At 41.6% G+C, this 21,366-nt stretch overlaps 1 long non-coding RNA gene across 1 annotated transcript in view; it reads left to right on the forward strand.

Moving 5' to 3' along the window:
• LOC109994687 (uncharacterized) overlaps positions 1-7,064 on the forward strand; it is a 58,662-nt gene extending 51,598 nt beyond the window's left edge. Inside the window, exons 4-5 of the long non-coding RNA XR_002278421.3 lie at positions 3,770-3,834; positions 6,311-7,064. This is a non-coding gene — a long non-coding RNA (uncharacterized lncRNA). The remainder of the gene's footprint in view (positions 1-3,769; positions 3,835-6,310) is intronic.
• Positions 7,065-21,366: the final 14,302 nt, after the last annotated feature.

Consider the following 21,366-nt stretch of genomic DNA (forward strand, 5'->3'; position numbering starts at 1 on the left):
TGTGTGTGTGTGTGTGTGTGTGTGTGTGTGTGTGTGTGTGTGTGTGTGTGTGTGTGTGTGTGTGTGTGTGTGTGTGTGTGTGTGTGTGTGTGTGTGTGTGTGTGTGTGTGTGTGTGTGTGTGTGTGTGTGTGTGTGTGTGTGTGGGTGTGTGTGTGTGGGTGGGTGGGTGGGTGCGTGGTTGCATCCATGTTTGCCTACATGCTTGTGTGCCTACATCCACATTTATTATACTTTGTATTTACTTTGTATTTACAAAGTGCGCTGTTCGTTAAAGTACACGCCCTTACCGTGGAAATAGGAAGGTGTTAATGTTTGCTATGCAGTTAAACGAACCAGAAGGCTGCACTCATTCCTCAGGTTTGCATTTTGAATGAGATTTATTTGAGAAGAAATACATTAATATAAACCCTCTAGTTAGCTAATTAACAGATAACACATCGGGAAAAAAAAAGTCAAACTCTGCTTCAGACATTTCTTTGCAACTATGTGTTGACACACCATTTTAATCAGAGCTTTATTTTAAACTAATGGAACATCAAATAATTCAAACCATGCTATAGCCTCGGCTTCATTAATACGACTGCTTGTATCAAATCCCCTAAAGGGGTTTGCTTCTGAATCTGCTTCTTTAACATTGTTTGTTGATGTTTTTTGGGGTGGGGATTTTCCTTTATTTTGTTATAGCGCTGCATGTGGGCCATCATGTGATTTTCATTGGAGAGTGGCCGGGGGGAGACGACCACAGTAAAAGCAAGTGAGCATACCCGAGTGTGTGTTTATGTGTCATCTGGCCTTGTTAATAAATGCCGGTTGTTTTCCATGTGGGGGTCATCAGTTGTGGTCATCGCAGACAGAAGTGAAAGAGAGGAGGCTCTTGGTAGGAGGTGACATTTCCAGCCATGTTTATTGGATGTGTCCATGCAAAGAACTTATGAGTTTGTGAATGATCTGCTGTCTTTTCTTAGAAGTTCAAGTGTGTGTGCTTGGTGTTTGGTTGTGTGTTTCTCTCCTGTGTGTGTGGAGATCTCATAAGCAGGACGATGAAGCAGGCAGGAGCTCTGATCCCATCGGGCGCGTCAGCAGGGGCAGTTTTTCATAAGGTAGTAATCTCTCCACACAAAGGGGTGTCCAATATTAGAGAGAGCTCCTACCACTGAGCTAATCAAGACCTGACCAGCCTGTCTCCTGGCTCACCAGCCTTCTAAACATTACCTCATCTGGACGCTAAGCTGAGCTGCATGCAGCTTCCAGCCTGCTGGTGTACATGATAACTCACTTAGCTTGGTACGATAGCTCGAAAAAACAGAAATACAAGAAGGGATATAAAAGAAATGGGACCAGAACATAGCTACCTATGGTGCCTGGTGCCAGCGAGAGGTATTTTAAAAGGGAGAGGAAAGAAAGAATCATTTTACCATGTCCTCTTGAAACTCTGGGAAGCAATTTGCCGGTATTCAGTTTCTTTCCCCATCGTCCTGTTATTGCTGTTTTCTCTTCGACTCTTGGAGCCTTCAACCTGTAAGAAAGGTTCTTCGGTTTAGTCTTTGTGTCACTTGGAAACAGTGCATTTGTTGCCAAGGTAACTGGTCTTGCATAGTGAAACTCAGTAGCAGAGAGCACCATTGTCCGTGAATGGATCAAGAGGGACCGGGGCTGTCGATGATCCAGAGCACAGCAGTCTTAAACATGTCGGGATCAAGAAACCTGTGATCAAAAACAGTTTCATGATCCAATATCTACCTGAACCTATTAACCCTAATAAAATAAAACCAGCACACCGGTTATTTTTCAATACCATAATGGAAAAGCCACTTTGACTGCCTTCTTTTCTCCTGGCCTGCCAACTGCTGCAGAGCTCCTCTGAAACTAGATCTGCATTTAACAGAGTGGGCTGATCAATGTCACTATTCCAGGTTTGACTTTTTAAATGTTCAGTGAAGATACTGGAGAAGGTCTGCATCCTGTGGCTATTATAAAACCAGCTTTAAATGACCAAGAGCCTTAAATAAATGCAAAAGAAGGCAGTGAGGACAGCTGAGCGAAAACTAAGCCTGTATAAGAGGGTACAGGTGGACCTCAGATTTAAATCACGGTATGTTTTTGTAGCTTTTCCTATAACGGTATTATATCACGGTATTACAGAATTATAAGGGATTGAGCATATGAAGACATAATCACGCACCGAGACCGGACTTTTCCCCCTCAGAGAAGTTTGCTTTTTTTTGTTTTTTAAGATTTATCTTCTTTGAAAATAGGGGACTTTTATTTTTGAAAGATTTGGCAGAAATAGAACATGTTAATCATTCAAGCTTTAATGGACCTACAAATAGCCAAGATTTTCAACAACGCTGACAGCAGTTTTAGTCTTTGCACTCCAATTACCACGAGACTTTTAATAATCTTGGACTTAGTACAAGTGAGACATGGCAGGTGGACCTGTTATAATGGAGATTGAAATCTGTTTCAGCACATAGCCTGTGTCCAAGCCCAAGACAGACCGAAAGAGGCCTGTTGCAGGCGAGCATACTCTTCTGTACGTTGCTGTTTTTGCTGAAACTTGTAGAGGGGAGAATACCAGTTTACCTGATCGCTGGTCCTCAATTCAACTCTCCTCTGAGTGTTAGAGCGCAACAGAAAAACTGAGGGACTCAGTCTGAGCTGTCACAAACGTCACAAATCACTGTTTCATAATACTTTTATTTACCAGCCACTGTGGCTTGTATGTTGAGCAATCAGTGTTCCCTCCTGTGTGCTCTGTGACCAAACATGTGCTTAAACCAGTGATGAAGGTATGGCAAATATTTTATGACTTATTTGATTTGTGTTGTTATTTTTAGAGGTGTATAAATATCATTTTCCTTAACAATATGATTCCATTACTCAGACTAGAGGATTGGCTGATACATACCCCCTTGTTACTGGAACCATTAAGAGGATATGCATACAATTGGTGGCAAAACCAAGGTGCAACCTTCAGTGTTGAGAAATGAAAGCCATTCATTGGTTAAAATCTGTATAGGGTTAGGGCACGTGCACTCCATGTACAGAGGTCTATACCTCAAGAGCGGGCGGTCCAGGTTCAAATCCGACCCGTGGCTCCTTTACCCCAAATCATCCTCCACTTTCTCTCAGCCCTGTTTCTGGCTCTGTCCACTGTCCTATCTCTAGACATATTTGTTTTATAATGGTATTTATTATTAGGCTAAGGGTTCCAGTCAATTTGCATAATGAGGCAGTTGACTGACACAGGTGGATGTGTTGTAGCTGCTCTCTACTTGGCTTGAGGCCTGCATCAGTTCCACCTCTTTGTTTGTGAATAGTTTGATCGAAAGTCAGGTGAAGATTGCATTTCTGATATGGTCACCGACTCATGACCATTGTTGGGCTTCATAATGCCTCTTTAGAAACCACTAGGTGACATCACTGAAGCTATAACTGAAACTTCATGTTTCATACACTGATTGTTGGCATTTTGCTAGCTTTCATGTGGCATAAAATGTTTTCTTGTTCTGTTTATAAGCTCACCATCATTCTTATCTTGGGACCCTCCATGACTCTAAAGTTTGGCACTAAAACTTCACCATAGCTCTGTAAACGGAAGAAGGAGGTTATTGTTCCTTCTGTGCACTGTCACACAAAACAAATTTGCAAGAGTGTTTTTCAAGTTTGGGCAACGTTGTACTAGATTACGTCTGATTCCAGTGTTTTTGTCTTCTTCTTGAGCACCTCTGTGAATGATTTTATTTCCTTGTCCTTTATCTCTTTCAGATGATCTCAGGTGTGCGTCGAGAAGACGCTGACTAATAGAAACATGATCTCAAAGGATTCATCAGGTAGGGATGACTCTGTGTTTTATTTGATCTTCACTCATTGGTGATCACACACAGCGCTGTGTTATTATGACCTGTCAGTTGCTACAAACAACCAGAGTACGGTACATTCGCTGATCAGAACAAAGTGCTGGTAGTTCACATGTATGTGAGACATGATCAGGGTGGTGGCACTGGCTTTATGCCCATGTTCTTTGCTTTTTTTTTTACTGTGAAACTCAAGTCATGACAGCATGGTAAAGAATGCAGTGGCAGAGAGATATCACTTCAAACACGGCGTCTCTCAGGAGCCTAAGATCCTTTCAGTGGAACTGAATGAAGATATGCTTTGATGGCCCACCACAGAGTCGGTGGCCTTCAAAGAAACCTGTTGATGGGCCTGTGCAGGGCAGCCAGCAGCCTGAATGAGCAGTACTATATACAGGGTACCTGTGGGTGTTCTCGATGAAGGTCAAACATGCTTGACCCCAACATGAGTAGTCTTTTTTTTTTGTAGATTTTAGCCTTTCATTATCTTCTTTTTCACCCGTCCACCGGGTTTGCTGGGTAAATGAAGGGGAACTGTGTGTGTGTGGATGGCAGGGTGCCAGCAGACAGGTACAGTAGATGTGCTGATGAAGGAGGGCGATAGGGGCCGGTCTCAGTCGCAGCCCCAGGCACAGGCAGGTTGGGACCTGGTTCTGTTTGCTGATGCTGCCAGACTGGCTCTGCTCCAAAGTGAGGCATAGGAGAGAAACGTGTGAAAGAGGAACCGGAATGGAGGGCTAATGGAGGGAATGAGGTATAAGGATTACTGTTGGGAGATAATGCTGAAAAGGCATTGTCAAAAAGCAAAATAGTTATTGCAGTTTAGTAGCTAAAAGACGAGGCCAAAAGGAGAGAGATGAAGAAAGAGAGTGAGGCTACATCCTGTACTCTGGTGAAACGTGACTCACTGCAGGTAAACCAGCTCAGAGGTGCAGACAGGCTGAAAGGCAGATGAGAAACATTGATGGATGACTACTTATCCTCTGACACGTTGTTCCTTCCCCGGGCGAAGAACAGGCGGGACAGGCCGGTCCCGCCACTCTGCTGCCATTACAACCAGAGAGCTGCGGGGGCGGACAAAGCGATGTCATTTTGTGGGCGGTGTGTGTACGCACAGGTGAAGCAGAGTGCGGGTTGTCAAGAGGCCACCTACCTGGATTACCTCATCTTGGGAAGTTTTGACCTTGTTGTGCAAAAAAGCAGATGTTGTGCACTGACAACACATTCTCATCCCAGATTGTCAAATACTGACAATTTGTCCCATTTTTCTGACATCTCATCCGTTCGCATCACCTTAGGTAGTCACTGTTGTATGTCCTATGGCTTTACACTGGTGAGGGCAAAGGAGGGGAAAACAATCCCATAATGTAGTCATTTTAGGATGCTTGAGCTCTAATAACTGTCTTACACAGATAACACCATGCACACGCAGCTAATGATCAACTCTTTGCCGTGTTTCTCAACTCGACTCTCACTTCTGAAGTTGCCTTTTGGACGATAAACAAAAAAGGACTTATTGGCCTTAAATCATGTATTTCTAATCCCTGGCTACACTGGAGGCTGTTTCCAGGTAGCCCTTAAGCACAGGAGGCTATAATAACTGATCGGTTCTAATATTTGTTATTTGCCAGAAACAAGCACCCAATTAACAACAAGGTTGGGGTAAGAAAGAAACCCTCACCTCTACACTCAGCAGACTTCAATAGTCATTCTACTACATCACTTACTTTATTAAGCGTCATACTACTGCTACTTGAAAGCCTCTTGCATCTTTTGCAGAAGCAAAGGGTTCCTTGAGCGTCAGTAGTTTGACACCTTGGGAATGAGTATTGGCTGAAACTGATCAGTACTTTTCTCATAAGGAAACAGCACATTTATAATGATGAAAATAATCCCTCAACCTTTTACACTATATTATTCAAGACGTAGTAAGATGCTATATTTGAAGTCATTGTTAAGAGACATTTTTCTCACAGGATGTTTAAGGCCTCAAACAAAACTAGGGCAGCATTTAACTTCTGGTATAGGATTGGACGTTGGCTTTCTCCACCTGCACCATTAATGGGCTGATTTGTAGCGACACTGATGGAAATTTTGTATTTTGCCACAGAGTATAAAGTGATAGTTTTAGTGGTGGGTAAGGCTCTTGTTGGTTTATTTGCAACTCTCGTTTTTTTTTGCCAATTTGAAGCCTCAAGCTCGTGTGGAAAGATTGTGAAGCAGCCAAACCTGTGAAAGGAATCAGGTCAGGGGGAGTTTGTGTTGATCAATTTGCTCTGCTGTTTTCATGCTACATCACTGATCAGTTACTCTTAACGCTTTAACAAAGAATTTTGCCAAAGAAAATATGATGTACTGCTTATTTCTTAAAGTGTGGGTATGAGAAACATGTGTCAAGCTTAATGTGGGTTTTGGCTTCAGTCAATCATTAGTTTCTGTGTTATTTTTCTAGGATCCAACTAAATCCTGGATTGGACCTTGGACCAGTATCCCCTGCAGCAGATGTTCTCTCCTGGCATGGTTACTAACAGCAAGAGCTCCATATGACTGACAATCTCTCTGAAGATCCAGTGCAGGCCGTTTGGACTTGGAGGAGCTGTGCCATAAAAGCAGCAGGACATGGGAGTGTTTTCTGCGGCTGAGACATTATGGTTGATGAGTCAAAGCTGTCGGTTGGAAAATGTGCTGCGTGGATGTCCACTTTAATGTGTGAACCACAGTGGATCTATGAATTGTTTGACTTTCTCTTTACCTGGATTAAGATGTCCCTGTGTGTGTATCTGCTCTGGTTACAGAATCAACAAGTGCTGGACTTTCAAGTGGAAAATAATTAGATGTTGCTTTTCCTTTTCGGTTGTGTTTTTGTAGCCCTTGCATTACTGCAGCCACATACAAATATTATTTCTTCAGAGGGAGTGTATAATTAATTAATACAAATGTGATCTAGTTTCCTCAGAGGGATTAGTCATTCATTGGAAATGAACCTCTCTTTTGACATCTTGTAATTGAGATCACAAAGGAGCCATTGTAATCAAGGTACAAACCAAAACCTCTCCTATTGACACTACGTATCATTGTGACATCTGTCAGCTTGTGTTAATATTGCTTAATAACCCTGTCAGTTGTTTTATTTTCATGATTGATTGCTCATAACGTTTGTTGTGTCTGTGAAAGCCTGTTAGGGAAAATAAAAAAGTTTATACAGACAGCTGTCTGTTTTATTTGTCGATGCACCTGCAGATAGACAAGTGATAATGTGTTACTTTTGTGTCTGCTGTTGGTTTCACTCATGCTGGCTTCATTACACTACTTGTCAGACCAGTGTCTGTGAGGGTGACAATCAGGAGTTGGATAAATTTCTATTTCACTTCTGCTGAGCAAATGTGGAAAAATCTGACATTTAAATTTTGATAAAGTCCAGGGTTAGTGGAAATCTCTGGGTTTTCTATTACCAGTTATAGGGATATGGTTATATGTAAAGTGATATCAAATTGATTCAGAAAAAACATCTTAAACTTTTAACACTTTTGCTTTTCTTAGAGAAGCTTTCTTCCTACAAAAGATGACATCAGGGAAAGTATTTCTGTCCTCTGTGTGTACTTTCTTTATATATGATGTTTACAGAGAAGTGCTAAATGTCACAGTCTAGGTCAACATGGGTGGAACTGCAGGGAGTTTTCACCATTTTGTGGCAAAAAAAAAAATCCCAACAGGGCCTTCTCTTCTGCAGAAAGACATTCCAGGGAAAAGACAAATGCATTTCTTTTCTATTATTTCAAGTTAGTTCAACGATTCAGCATTTCCTCCCCATTCAACTGTCTTTCACTGTCAATTTTAGCTGTGATTCAATAAGAGTTGGCTTGGGGGGGCAGGGGGGATGGGCGCAGAAGTGCAGGGTAGCAGAGTTGCTAAGGGGTAATTATTCCTCAAGGGGTTGTGTATTGTTTTCTTTCTTTCTGTGATAAAACAAAGTGGTCCGGGTTTAGCTCCATTGCTGTGTGCTCAGGCTTTTATCCCGGCCTTTGACGATGTTCTGACAAGTATTTCAAAGCGTCATAGCAATCATGTTAAGAATCAAGTTTGTGGGCGACGAGGTCATCGCCATCTGAAGAAACAGAAAAGGGGGTGTGAAGGCCCCGGGGCTGATGTTCTGGAAGTTGAGCTTCATGACATCTTTATGGCCGTGCTTATGGTCAACAACATTAGCATGTCCACAATGGACTTTCCTGCTCCCCTGCCGCCCCTCCTCTCTTTTTTTTTTTCTCCCCTGCTTTTTCTCACACACATACACCGCTCAGGGGGAAAAATGACCTCTCTGCAGCTCTCAATTCACTGCACTTCTAAAGCTCTGAATGGACCGGCTCAACAAAAGGTGACATAATTTTCTCAGGGTTTGATTGGCCCCCTCCATGCCACGGGATGACATCATGCAACCCCCCCACCCCCTCAACACATCACTACCAACCCACCCCTCTATGTTCCGGGATGCTGGGTTGCCACGACAACAGAGCTAGGCCCAGGGTTGTGGGGCAGGACTTGGCAGTATTTCTCAGTTTGTCAGTCCATAATGAGCTCGGGCGGCGTCGCTCTTGTGTTTGGGCTAAAACAATCTGGGGAAAAGATAGAAGAAGGGCGGGATGAGGAAGACTGTCTTGAGTATGATGGCGGCTTCCCTCTTGATTCCACCGTCTAAGTGATGATGTAACTTTGTGCAATAAGAAACAGCGAGACATGTCAAGCCACAAACTTTTAATGTCAAGCGTGAGCTTTGTGTCGGTCGGTGAGCTCTCTCTTGAAGCTCTGCCAACTTTCAATGTGTCTCACTTTCTCTCTCAAGGAGGGAGTGTGTTTGTGGGATGTAAGAGGGGGGCAATTAAAAAAGGGGGTAAACAGCCCACAAGCCATGATTCATTTTCTTACATTGATTAGGTTGTTAATTCAGCATGGAGGGTTCACATCTGTTGGATCGGCCCAATGTTTTATTGTCGTCCTCAACAGTACCATTTCTTTTTTGGATTGTTAGTTCAGTTAATCTCAATGTTAGTATGTAAAGTTGTATTTAAAGCTCCTATGAGGACTTTGACCTGGTTATGAAACAGTCTGAAATTATTACTAATGCCGCTTTAAAAACAAACAAGACCATGAGCCACAGGATTTAACATTTATTTTTAATACCTGGAATAGCTGCCGAGTGGTAGGTGTCAGATGAGTTGATTTACAACCCCGTTTGTTTTTATTTTAAGTTTCACGGCAAAGATTTATAATGAGTTTTACATTTGATGAGAATTTTTCATCAAGAACTGTACATGTTGGCAACGAGGTAAAGGCATGCTTTGTCCACAGGGGTCGCCAGAATTGACACTAACTAAAAGTTCCTCACAGGAGCTTTAAAGCTACTGTCAGAGTTTTTGAAGTCGTTATGTAACTGACTTAAATTAATGCGGATGCCTCTTTATGACCCACACAAGTAAACAACACAATCCGAAATACGTTAATCTATATTGTGTTATGTTTAATGCAAATCACTGCTGATGGATCATAGTCAGAAAGAAATATTTTCAGTGTGTGGACTGGAAGTGTGTTTGCTTGCATTTTAAGCAAGATGAGGTTTTTTCAATCAGAAAAACGTATGCATGTACGGGACAAGATGTGCAAAGAGAAGAGACATACCCTCTGTCTACAAGGGTCGCCAAAATTGACACAAACTGAAAATCCTTACAGTAGCTTTAACTTTCAGCCTACAATATATTTATCTTTTGCCTCTTTTTCTGTGTACCCTCAGTTTGAAAAAGGTCAGTGATTGGGGAGTTCCTCCCCTCTGTGGTCTTTGACGTCAAGTAAGAAATGTTATGTTCTCCCACAGATTCAGAGCCAGGGGAGCTGCTATTGGCTGTCCAGCTCAGCTCTCTACAATCCATGACCCTGACTAATAAATGCCACTTTTCATTCTGGTATGCATCCAGAACTTTTACAGACCCTGAACACCAGAGTATCACACACATACAAATGGCCGTTTCCCCTCAGAATTGTCGTTAATGAGGATAATTTGAAGTGAGGTTGACATGCAGCACGGAGCCAAACCTTGTTGGTTCCAAACACTCCTGCAGCATAGACGCCTTTAAGTGCACTCCAAAACCATTTCCTCGAATTGGAGCTCCATCTGAGGGAAAAAAATGACACAATTACTACTTGGTCTTGGAAAAGGTCCACATTTCATGTCGAATGCTACATATTGTGTGAAAGAGACATGTGTGACGCATGGTAGTGTTGGTGTGTACTGGTTTAAATGGGGGAAAAATAAGATAACTTTCTCTTTCCTTTTCCTGTACAGCTTTCTGTTTTCATCGTGTCCATCGTTCCAAGTTTTTTATCAACTTTTAAGTGCAACTCTTTACAGTTTTCATGCTCTCTCCTTCTTGCCGTTCCTTGTGGTGTGCTGTGATTAACTGCGGTGTGCCGGATTGGCGACTCCTCGGACTTCCTTGGAACTAAGCATGGCTTTAGTGGGTTTTGGAGCTTGGATGAGCGTTGACTTGGTATCGGTTACCTCTGGCATGCTGTTGCTGCGTGGGCTCCCAGTGACCATGACGTCGATCCACTCCACTTTGTTCAAACAGGAGAAGTGGTGGGAATCCACAACTTTCCTTTCTCGCTGTATTTTCCACAATTGTTCTTTATGGGGAAACCTATTTTCCACCAGGTTCCCACTGTCTTAAGTGTCATGGGATTTACCTTGAGTTCATTATTTTTACCCAAGTAAGAACTTTATCAATACATCATCAGGCAAATGGATAGTGACATTAAGGTTATGTTCTTCCCGAAAATCATAAAACATGCGGCAGTGTGTCTGGTTTATTTATGGTGACAGCCTCTGATTGGCAAGGTGACATAGATGAGGCAGTTGCATGGGAAACCCTCGCTCTGGCAAAGCACCCTCTCTCACACTCTCCATCTCTCGCCTCTCTCTTAATCCCCATTGAAGAGGGGAAGGGGAGACTGGGGAAGCAGGAGAGGATGAGGAGGAGGAGGAGGGGGAGGAGGAGGGAAGCAACAGAACAGGCCAAAGGCTCCGCTGACATCCATGGGAATCTGCGGATCCATTCAGCGGTAATTATTAGCATCAATGCAGAGAGGCAGTGGCAAGGCGAGGGGCGGGGGCAAGGGGGTGTGGGAGAGTTTTAGGGGTGGGGTTGAGCGGTATGTGGGGAGGGGGGCATAATGAGAGTGAGAGGTGGTGAGGATGAGAGTGATGTGGGTTTGCTTTCAATCATGGCAAACATGACGCGAGCGTGACCTTATGAGCGAATCATATTTTGATTCAGTACAGCATGTCTCTTCTACTTTTACTCTACTCTCTGGAGAAGTGGTTACAAGAGAAGAAATATTTATAGACAGAGGAAGTATCCAGTGCATCATCACAAGTGAAGCCAGTGATCACATGAACATTTTATATCCAATTTAATCAATTACCCTTTTAAATTTCTGATTTAGGTCATATACAAACTGGACAAGTAACTTTTCAGTCAGTCATGCTTGAATCTGATCTTTTAGAAAATAAAGGGATAGTTCAGAAAGTTTAAGCATGGTCCCTGTCTGAGGAAGCCTGTCGGAGATAATGTGTCGCTATACAGCTGTGGGCGAGATCATGAAAAACAAGTTATAGCATTTCAACTTCAAATCCTTAAAGGGACTGCTTGGGCTTTCTTAATGGGGTTTACATTAGGTAGTGATCTACAGTAATTACATTACATACAGTAGTTAGCAGCCAGCACAGCCCCTGTTTGGAGAACCCCTTGCATAGTTGCTTTTCTTTGTACTGTTCTGGACATCAGTTAAACAAAAGTCATGAATTAAAAAAAAAGCATGTAAATGAAACCACTATCTGTGTTCTCTGTTTCATCACAGTATCTCATTGTCTCGACGCTATTTGGTGGTTAAAAAATGTATCAATATTTTGATTCCTTTCGATACAAAATGTTTTAAAATGATACACTCTCTGTTATTTTCGTTATTGATAGGATTGAAAAGCACCAAAGCTTTAAAACAAACAAAAAAAAAAACACTACAGACATTCAGCTTACCCTTAAACCAAAATATAATGCAATCAAAGGAAAAGAGCACCAGTGAGCAGAAATTTGCCTGTAAATATTCATATTTCATGTTTGGTAATTACAGAATTTGGACTTCTTTTCTTTTTCTGTATGGCTGTGGTATCCCAACAGGTGTCAACATTGTTTGATTTGACTTATCATCAGTATCATAAAGGTTAGAAATGCTGGTATCATGACGACCCTATAGTTTCTATATGAATGTATTTTCATTTCATGTTCATTTATAATTATTCATGTATATATTCATTTCATTTGCTGACCTGAAAACTTGTCTGACATCATGCACAGGATGTGTAGGAACACAGGTAATTAGCATGTTTAAAACAAACATTGTCTCATTCAAAAGGCTTTCTTACTCAAGGTGACGTTGTGAAAATAAACAAAAATAATGTGTACATTTAACAAATATTCCCTTTTTGGGAGTTTCAGAAGTGGATAAAGTATGCATTCCTTGAGACCCAACCAACAGGGGTATGTACTGTAGCTTAGGTTCCACTTACTCGTACCATACTCTGACCCATCGATCCTATCGGGGGAAGTTGTTTACTGATATCTACTGTAAGGCGAGTGTATTTATACAGCACATTTCAGTAACAAGGCAACTCAAAGTGCTTCACATAAGACATCAAGAAACAGAAACATTAAATAAAAAATGTACAAATCAAACAATTACAGAGAATATTAAATATGAAAATATGTTAAAAATAAGTAAATAGATAAAATAAGACCAAAAAGAAGTTCAGAAATAAGACATTAAAATACACAAATTTGTTATCCGGAACTGTGTTGGGTTGGTGAATAAAAGTCAACTATTACTCTAAGTACTCATTCTACGTGCACATAAGAATCCGGTGCTCTGAAGCTGCTGACCACAAAGTCTTACTATCCTGCCAGACACAGATTCACCTGCTGGTCTCGCCTAATCGAATTTGGATTGTGTTTGACAATCCACCTCAGAATGTCTACCTGAGGATTTAGGCTCAATGTTTGTTCCATCTGTGTCATAGAGGTAGTTGATAAGTACCTCAGACAAAATAACCTGAGCTGTCCCTTTAATTTAAAGCGTTGTTGTTGAAATGCTGTGACTCATTCTTCATGCAAGTTCCCTGGTTTTCCATATGGATGTGTGAGACAGTAAAAGAGTTTGTGTGTGCCCTCTGACGGAGCACGTTGAAGGATGCCAGCCCTCTGTCCCCTCTACATCATACATCACACTGACAGGCCATTTCACTCCTGGATTCAGAATTCCGGCGCAGAGACCACCTCAAACAGTTCGGGTTGTCCCTGCTTGGTGAGAACGTCACTCCCAGCCCGCTGAGCACCACGTTTGAACTTTTGCCGACTGGCTCTGCAGAGCCAAATCTGTCCGACGGGGGAAATTATGACAAATGATTTTTTATTTTCTCCGCTCTTTCAGTTGAACATTTTCCAGCAGAGGGTGATTCAGCACAGCCGCTCTACAGAGGCCTGACCTTTACTCACTGGCAAAGAGGAAGGATCAGATTTAAATGGAAGACTCTAAAAATTTTAGAGGTGCGTTTTCCCCTCGAACAGTGTTGCTCATTTCTTCTATCTGTGAAACAAAGGTCAAGTCAAAGGTCAGGTCAGTACTTGTCCTAATGGTAGAAAAGGTCGGGTGGTAGTCTGGAGTTTACCTTGGGAAACAGAGTCAGATAGAGATGTCTCATTATGCCTCTGGTGAATTTAGACAGAGGGTGTCAACCTGTCAACTGCAGGGACAAATGATGTCTTCATGTGAGGCTGTCAGAGAGAGGATGTGACAAAGAGTTGATCACATTATTTGTGCAGTGTGCATGCAGCATTATAGCATCTAGAAATTTTCTGAAAACATCTACGAAATATTCAAATTTGAATTACGCTTCATGCTTTTGAAGTTCTTTAAAAATTGATCAATAGAACAATTCTCCAAAGACATGAAATGTACACGCTGATATCGGCCAATGAAATCCCCCCCAAAAAATGACTTCCCAATCTTACTTTAATGAGCATGCTCCTACGGTGAGGCACATTTTGTTCTTTCATTTAAGTTGAAGGACAACTGCTTGTGTATGATTGGATTAAAATACTTTTCAGCTATCTCAAGCTAACCCAACATCAAGTTATCAATCAAACTAAACAAAATGTTATAGTCTGTAAACAGATGTACTGACTATTGTGAAAATAAACTTTGGGTGGTCCCATTCTCAAATCGTTTGGCTTGGTAATGTGTTGCTGCTTTGATCAAATATCCCGCTAACCCGAGTCCTGTTCTCAGCTGTAAAGTGAGTTTGACGTGTCAGAAGACACAGGTCCACTTACGCTATAATTATAATGTCCTCATAATGTAAGGAATGGGAAGTAGACACAGTATACGTGTGTAGAAATAGTGTAGAGACATCCTGGAAAAGTCCACTTGAGTACACACAGACATATAATAGTTTTTTTTTTAATTTTGGACACTAGAGAAAAATAATATTTCCCGTCAAAGTCTACAGTTGCACAGATTTATCATCCATATTTAAATAAAACCCAAACAAGTCACTCAACAGCCCCTTATGAAAAGCTTGTGTATATACTGTAGGCTGCCTGTTGTACCAGAAGTTGGTATATTGATTGTGCACCAGTAGCTATGTCTGTCTGATGTAAGGGACTTTTAAGATAAGATGACATTGTATATCAGGATCTCCTTTTTTTTTGTTCTTACAGATAAGACAGTTAAATGCCTCCCACTCTGCAGGAATCCTCTAGTCAGAGAAAGCAGTGACCCCTCAACCCTCACACACAAAGTTCCTTTTTTACACGCAGCACATGAATTTCGTTTCCTGATGTGTAGAGCTGGCAGAGAGGTGAGGAACAACAATCTCACACAGCCATCTATCACAATGATAGCAAAAACAAGATGGCGGCAGTGTGTTACTTTACTGTGCAACGTTGATGTTTCTCTCCTGATGTTCTGCACAAAAGTCAAACAGAGAGTAACTTCAACCCACTGTCTCACGTGGACATCGGTCCAGATAAGACATGTCATTCCTGTGTATGGGACGGTCGATAGCCATCAACTCTCAGGGTTGTTAGGTCCTGTTTAAACAGCCAGTGAGGCCCTCCATCACCTGCTTCACCACATGTAACCACACCAGGATATTTGCTGGATACACGTATTTGCACACAGCCAAGGACTTGACAAAGATATGGAAAAGATCAACACCAACTACTCCTTTCCCACCTTCTGGCTGGGGCCATGACACAAATTAAGGCTACTAAAGGTGACAAATTAGACAGAAAAGTGAATGAGGTTCTGGGAAAAATAGATATTCTAACTGCTACCCAAATTGCAGCTAATAATCTCTGAGTATATCAGCGAGTTTGAATGTTTTTTCACAGATAATAACGACAAAAAAATGTAATGGTTGAGATCCAGCAAGTTTCCTGTAGGAATAAATCCAATGAAACCATCTTGTAGACAAAATTAGACTTGTTTTTTTTAATATTGAAACAGAGGATGATCAAAATACTGCAGACTCAGGCTTTTGCTTTGCTGCTGTTTGTATTTCAAAGGCGGCTTTGTCTTCCTGTTCATCCTGCTTGAAATGTGGCCCAGAAAGTTGACGTTTTGCGATCTTATCAGCGAGCTCCATGAGTGTCCTTGCCAGGAATTCAAAATGAGTCCTTCTCCTTCTAAAGAAACATCATGGGTCTTGAGTTTTTGGGACTAAGGGTCTAAGGGTCCTGGGTCTAAGGAGCAAGACTTTACATTATTATCTCATTTATACAGTAAGCCTTTTTCTTTTTGTTAAACCGCATTTGACACATTTTGAAAAGTCTGTTTTTTTTGTGCACATTTTATATTAACTTTACACACAGTGGAAGTCATTTTAAATTAAACATTAAACATAAGCTCATGTGAAAACATGTCAAACATATCTCAGTTCAAATGAAGTACATCATAGTGAAAATGTAAGTGCATTAAATAAGCAGTACAAATTTATGTAAGTATGTTTACATACATGTTCATGCGATACCATTCCTCCTCTACCTGTCCTCATTCCTGTTATTCTTGGTTCATTCACTCATACTATAGCATAGAACAATTGTTTAAGTGCACGTCACATTTGAAGGGGACTTTAAGGGTCACATATTAAGAAAAATACAACACTAATATGTGTCTCTAGCATATCTACAAAAGTTCATCCTCTCTGTCTTTAGCTTGCTCCTCCTGTCAGAAAATGTGTTCTCAAACTGACTGTTTGGAGATTTTCTCTTCATGACATCACAAAGGGCAGTAACCCCTCCCCCAGGTGGGTGACTCTCCCACACCTAGGTGTTTGATCTGTCCTCTGAGTTTGCCTTCTCACAGTAAATTATTCCAACTATTACAAACTATATTCCAGAAGGGCATGGTCCAACACATTTCATTTGCATTTAAAGCTATAGACACAGAAACAGCCTGTTCTGAGCAGGTCTGAAATAGAGGGGTTTATAGGCATGATCAAATACAGGATCGGAGTGGATTTTTGGCAAGAAACTTACCAGACATGTTTTGGGGAGCTCTGAGACTTATTTAAACTTGTTTCAAAGGAGGATAATATGTGGCCTTTAAATTGGAAAGACCAGAAAATATTTAGGAGGTCTATGGTTATTAACTGTGTAAAGCAGAAATAAAAAAAAGCTTAATTATGGTCAAGAATGATCACCTAAAAGGATTAACCTGTAAGAATTCTACATTGGTTGTTTGTTCAATAGTGACACTTTAACGTCCTCCAAACTATGATGCTTATTTAAATCCAATCTAATCAGGAATCATTTCATGGATATTTTCAAGACATCTGTATTTCTAGACTTTAAGCTTGAGCAGTTCAAAAGTGTCTGGATACAACTCAGCAAGTCCATTTGCTAAAACAACACCGTAAATGAGCTGAGCTACTCCCAAGGGTTTACTTTCAGTGTCCACAGAAACAAACATGAATTCAGTCATTTGAGGGAATTTTATTTGGATGGAGAAATGCAATACACTGGCTTTTATCCAGACAGTAAGAATTTCGGGCTGACATTCTGCAGTAGCGTCCGTCAGTGGCAACATTTGACACATTAATACAACTTGATCAGGCAAAGTGGAGCTCTGAAAACCCACTATTTTCAGTCCAAAAGGCCAGACATTATAAATATAGATCTTTTGTGTGTCAAGCCCATATGCTGAGGCATGTTTGATAGCCTGCATCCAGCAAGAACACGTATCAATTGCTGACAGTAAGTGGTGTTTTCAAGTTGGTGCCTGATGTGACTACGTCAAGACTGTGTGTTCCAGCAGTTTGATCCATGTGTCCTCTCTCTCTCTCTTTGGTTATGTCTGTATTGAAGAGCTGGTCCAGGAGGTATATTCCTTTTCTGAAAAACCTGGTGGCATGAAGCCAAAATGCTCCCAACGTTGGCTGTTGATCGTGCATATGGTTTAGCTTGAGAAAACGCAGGAACTTGTAATGCTGAAATTTTTGCTTTGTTTGTGTGCTTCTGTCAGGTGTGTTTAAATAGAATGTTTTAACAATTGCCTGCATGGTATGATTCAGCTCTTTCTGTGGATGCAAATGTAAAAAATCTTTATTGTGCTCAGTGGTGGATACATTTTCTCACGTTGAATCCCCCTGAGAACATCCATTAGCAGTAAGTCTCATCTTAACACTTTGAATGACATTGTCATCTAACAGGTGAGTGTAATTTGGTAATTTGGCACCTGTTGGGATCAGACCCAGTTTCTCATGGGATATAATGCAAATAGCTTCTGGTATAATTAGAAATCACAATAAGTGTACAATGGCACTCTAACTGAAGTGTCTTTCTTTACTGTGAGAAATCTGTGTTCTTATCATCAAATTATCCTATTATCACCAAGTGGAAACCTCCAGTGTTCAAGAATAAAGCCAATGCGGAAAAGCAAAAAACTGCAGTTCATTGAGTGTCCACTTGGTGCTGGCTTCGATAGCCCCAGTCCTATGTATTTTAAACAACCCATTTTAAAATGTCCATTTTGACAACAGAGTTAGGCATGTTTACTGCTGGTGCAAAAACTTGTTTTGGTCTGAACAGCTCATGTCTGTGTTGGCACAGGGTGTAAAATCAGCATTTGATTTTGCATAATGCAGGTGTAGCTGATGTGACTGACAGGCGGCATTTGTGCGCCTCAGCTCCACTACTTTTGCTGTTGCCAGGTTAACCAAAAGTTAGTTTGAGACAGCATTTCCAACATGGCCACCACCACTGCTGGGCTTCAACACTTCACATTAGAAACCAATGGGTGATGTCACTGAGGCAACATCCATGTTTAATACAGTCTATGATTTTTACCCTGTTATATAACCTTAAAGAGTACACCTACTGTACGTCCCTCAAACCAATGTGATACCACTATACTTTAACTCATCAAATACTGAAAATCCAACGACCCTTACTCCAGTCGAGCTGTTGTTCCTCTTGTCTTCATTTGAAGCAAGTGGGAACTTCCCTGAGGAAGACAAGCAAAAGAGGGACTTACTTGGTTTAAAAAACAGAAGGAAGTGACAGTGATTGTGGTGTAGAATGGGGAAACATTAAGCTCAGATATTCCAAGAATCCCTTCAGCATAGTTATATGCAAGGCTTGTGTGTAAGTGTTTACAAGCGGGGCATGATGGAGTCAATCAGCAGGCCAGTGGACAATGGGTGTGAAGCTGTGGTTTCACAGCTGGAGCCAAGCTTCCCATATCATATGATGAGAGCACTTGTGATGGCCAAAATAACAGCGGCGGTGACGGGGTTAGCGAGAGGTTACGACCGGCTGAGGAAGAGCCACAGTTTACTGCCACTAGGGGGGACCAATTAACTGTGACACCACAGTGTTTTTACGGCTTCACATGCAGATATGTGTCACTTAAAGCCATTATTTATAGCTGTTTTTAAGGATTAAATAAAATGCTAAAATTTTATGAGGGGGAATAGTTTAAATGATGTAGAAAGTGCTCAGTATGATTGATATCAAACAGTGTGGGATGGATGGAGGGGAGTGTAAGAGTCATGGGACAGGAGCACATCCTGTTAGCTGAGCTCATTTTTTTCTCCCCTCCCTTCCTTTGCTCCTCTTCACAGCTGGTGCTCCCAACTGCATGCAGGGTGATGTGTGGGTTGATGGGTTTTTTTCCTCATGGTGTCCAGCTGAAACGGGGCTCGGCCTGGAGTAGAGCTCTGGGGTTAGGTGACCTTTTAGCCCCTGGTTTAACCTCTCAACTTCATCGCTCCCCAGGGCCAAGCGCATAGCCATACTGAACGCATTAACCCACTGACCCCCTCTGCCCCGCTTATTGATACACAAGACACTTCACCCTCGCTTACTTGTTACAATAGCTATTATAACAGGCCTCAAGACACTTATTTGCAAATAATTTGGGACCTTAAATGTGAGGTATGATTCTGAGGCTCAACAGCAATTCAGAGCATTTTATCACTGAGTGGACAGGGGGCAGTTTAGGACACAGCAGGCCAATAGTCTGTTGAGCAAGACTTACCGGTAAGTGTTCAGTAGCCCCTGATTGAAGCTGAAGGCCAAGTCTCCGGGCTTGCAGCCTGCAGGGCTGCCAGGTTGGTCAGGTGGAAGGCTCGGGGCTGGGTGACTGCCACGGGGTAGCACCACTCCTCCCACAGTCCCTGATCTGCCCAGCGTGCACAGGACTTAGGGCAAAAGCTGGGGATTATCTCCACTGCACTTCCACCCCTACCACCCACTGCCTCCTCGCAAAGCAACACCATACAGGACTTCACCCCCTCCATCTTAACTTTCTGTCCTACACCTGTGTGTCATAGCACATAGGACACCCATGTACAAACACATATGCATGTCAGGCAAGTTTCTGTTATAGACACACAATGTTTGGGTACATTCAATCATTTTGTACAAAAAGTACTATGATTAGAATGTGTGTGACAGATTAATACAATCTCTTACTCACTAATCACCTGACCACCTTGCAAAGAGCCAAACACTTCCTGTGAAGTAAATGGATGTTTGCCAAAGGAGAAGAAATGGAAATGTTCTTTTTCAACGTTAAACCACCAGTGACTGGCAGGTAACAATACTTGTTTTTCACGTTCTTGCTAATGCCTTCTTCATTACTCCCACACAGTCATTCATCCCTTACTAATCAACTCAGAGCATTTGCTTAGAGACGTATAACACATGATTGACATGTCAAGATAATTGCAACTGTGTGACAGGTCTAAGTAATGACAGTTAATATCAGAATGTTTAGTGCTTTTTGATTATTACATTTTCTATCATGTAAATAGAATCCACCACTGAACCCAAAATATTTTGTCTCATTTGATTCAAATTCTTTCCTTTACAAGTTCTGCATGTATACCTGCATGTAGAAGCATTACTTTAACTTAGTGCTCCCTTATCATTAATTATTATTTTTAATCTGAGATTAGCTCTGCAGCCTTTAAATGAAGTTTGCTTTAGATAAATATATCCTGGTTGTGAAAGAAATGACAGAAGTCTCCAAAGGCCTCTAGTTGGCCCTCAGTAGGGCTTCTCTCTGCAGGAAATCACTCTTATGTTTCATTTCCCCATAACTTACCTCGACATCTATGCTTCTCCTTCCGTCATACACTTTACAATTTACACTCCAACCTCCTCAACACCTCACTCCCAAATGAGCTGCCTGTCACTCATGATGTCATATAGGAGTGCTGACATGAGTCTCGTCTCCGTGTGGGTTGAAACACAAACAGTAGCTGAATAAGATGACGACTGATAGAGACACTACAAAAAAAACAAACTGATTTCACAATCAAGTGACATCAGCTAGCCTGTGGCTGACCCCGAAATGCAACAACAAAAGGCTTGGAGAGATAAAAACCCACCGGATTCACATAACATGGAAGATGAAGTGATAGAGCTCTTTTAGAGAGTAAGGCAATAAAAGATGAAGGGAATTACCTCATTGTGTTGGAAGAGATAAGTGTCTCTGGAAAGTCCATTATTTTTGGGTGTATATTCAGTGTTTGCTTTGTTTATGTATGTCTATACCTCAAATGCAAGGCCCAAAGCTGCAGCGTTGCAGCTGCTGGGTGGATCTGCTTGGCAAGTTGTCATCATTTTGTGCTTACTCTGAAGTAAGGGATGTACAGTATTCAATTCCCAGTGCATTGAATTACATGGTGTTTCTGATGTAAATTGACACCAAAAAAAGTTTCCTGTCATTTTGGAAGACAAATGTATTCCAGCTTTGTACCTTTTCCTTGACTTAGACAAGCTAAACAAACTAAAATGGCCTCTAAGAAAGTGTATGTGTGGGGGACATGTTCGCACAGCTCTGCCCGCTGCAGGCTTTGGCTCTGACTCCAGGTTAGAGGTGGTAATGTGTGTGTATGTA

This window comes from Labrus bergylta, chromosome 16 (genome assembly GCF_963930695.1).
Source record: "Labrus bergylta chromosome 16, fLabBer1.1, whole genome shotgun sequence".
NCBI classification, from domain to species: domain Eukaryota; kingdom Metazoa; phylum Chordata; class Actinopteri; order Labriformes; family Labridae; genus Labrus; species Labrus bergylta.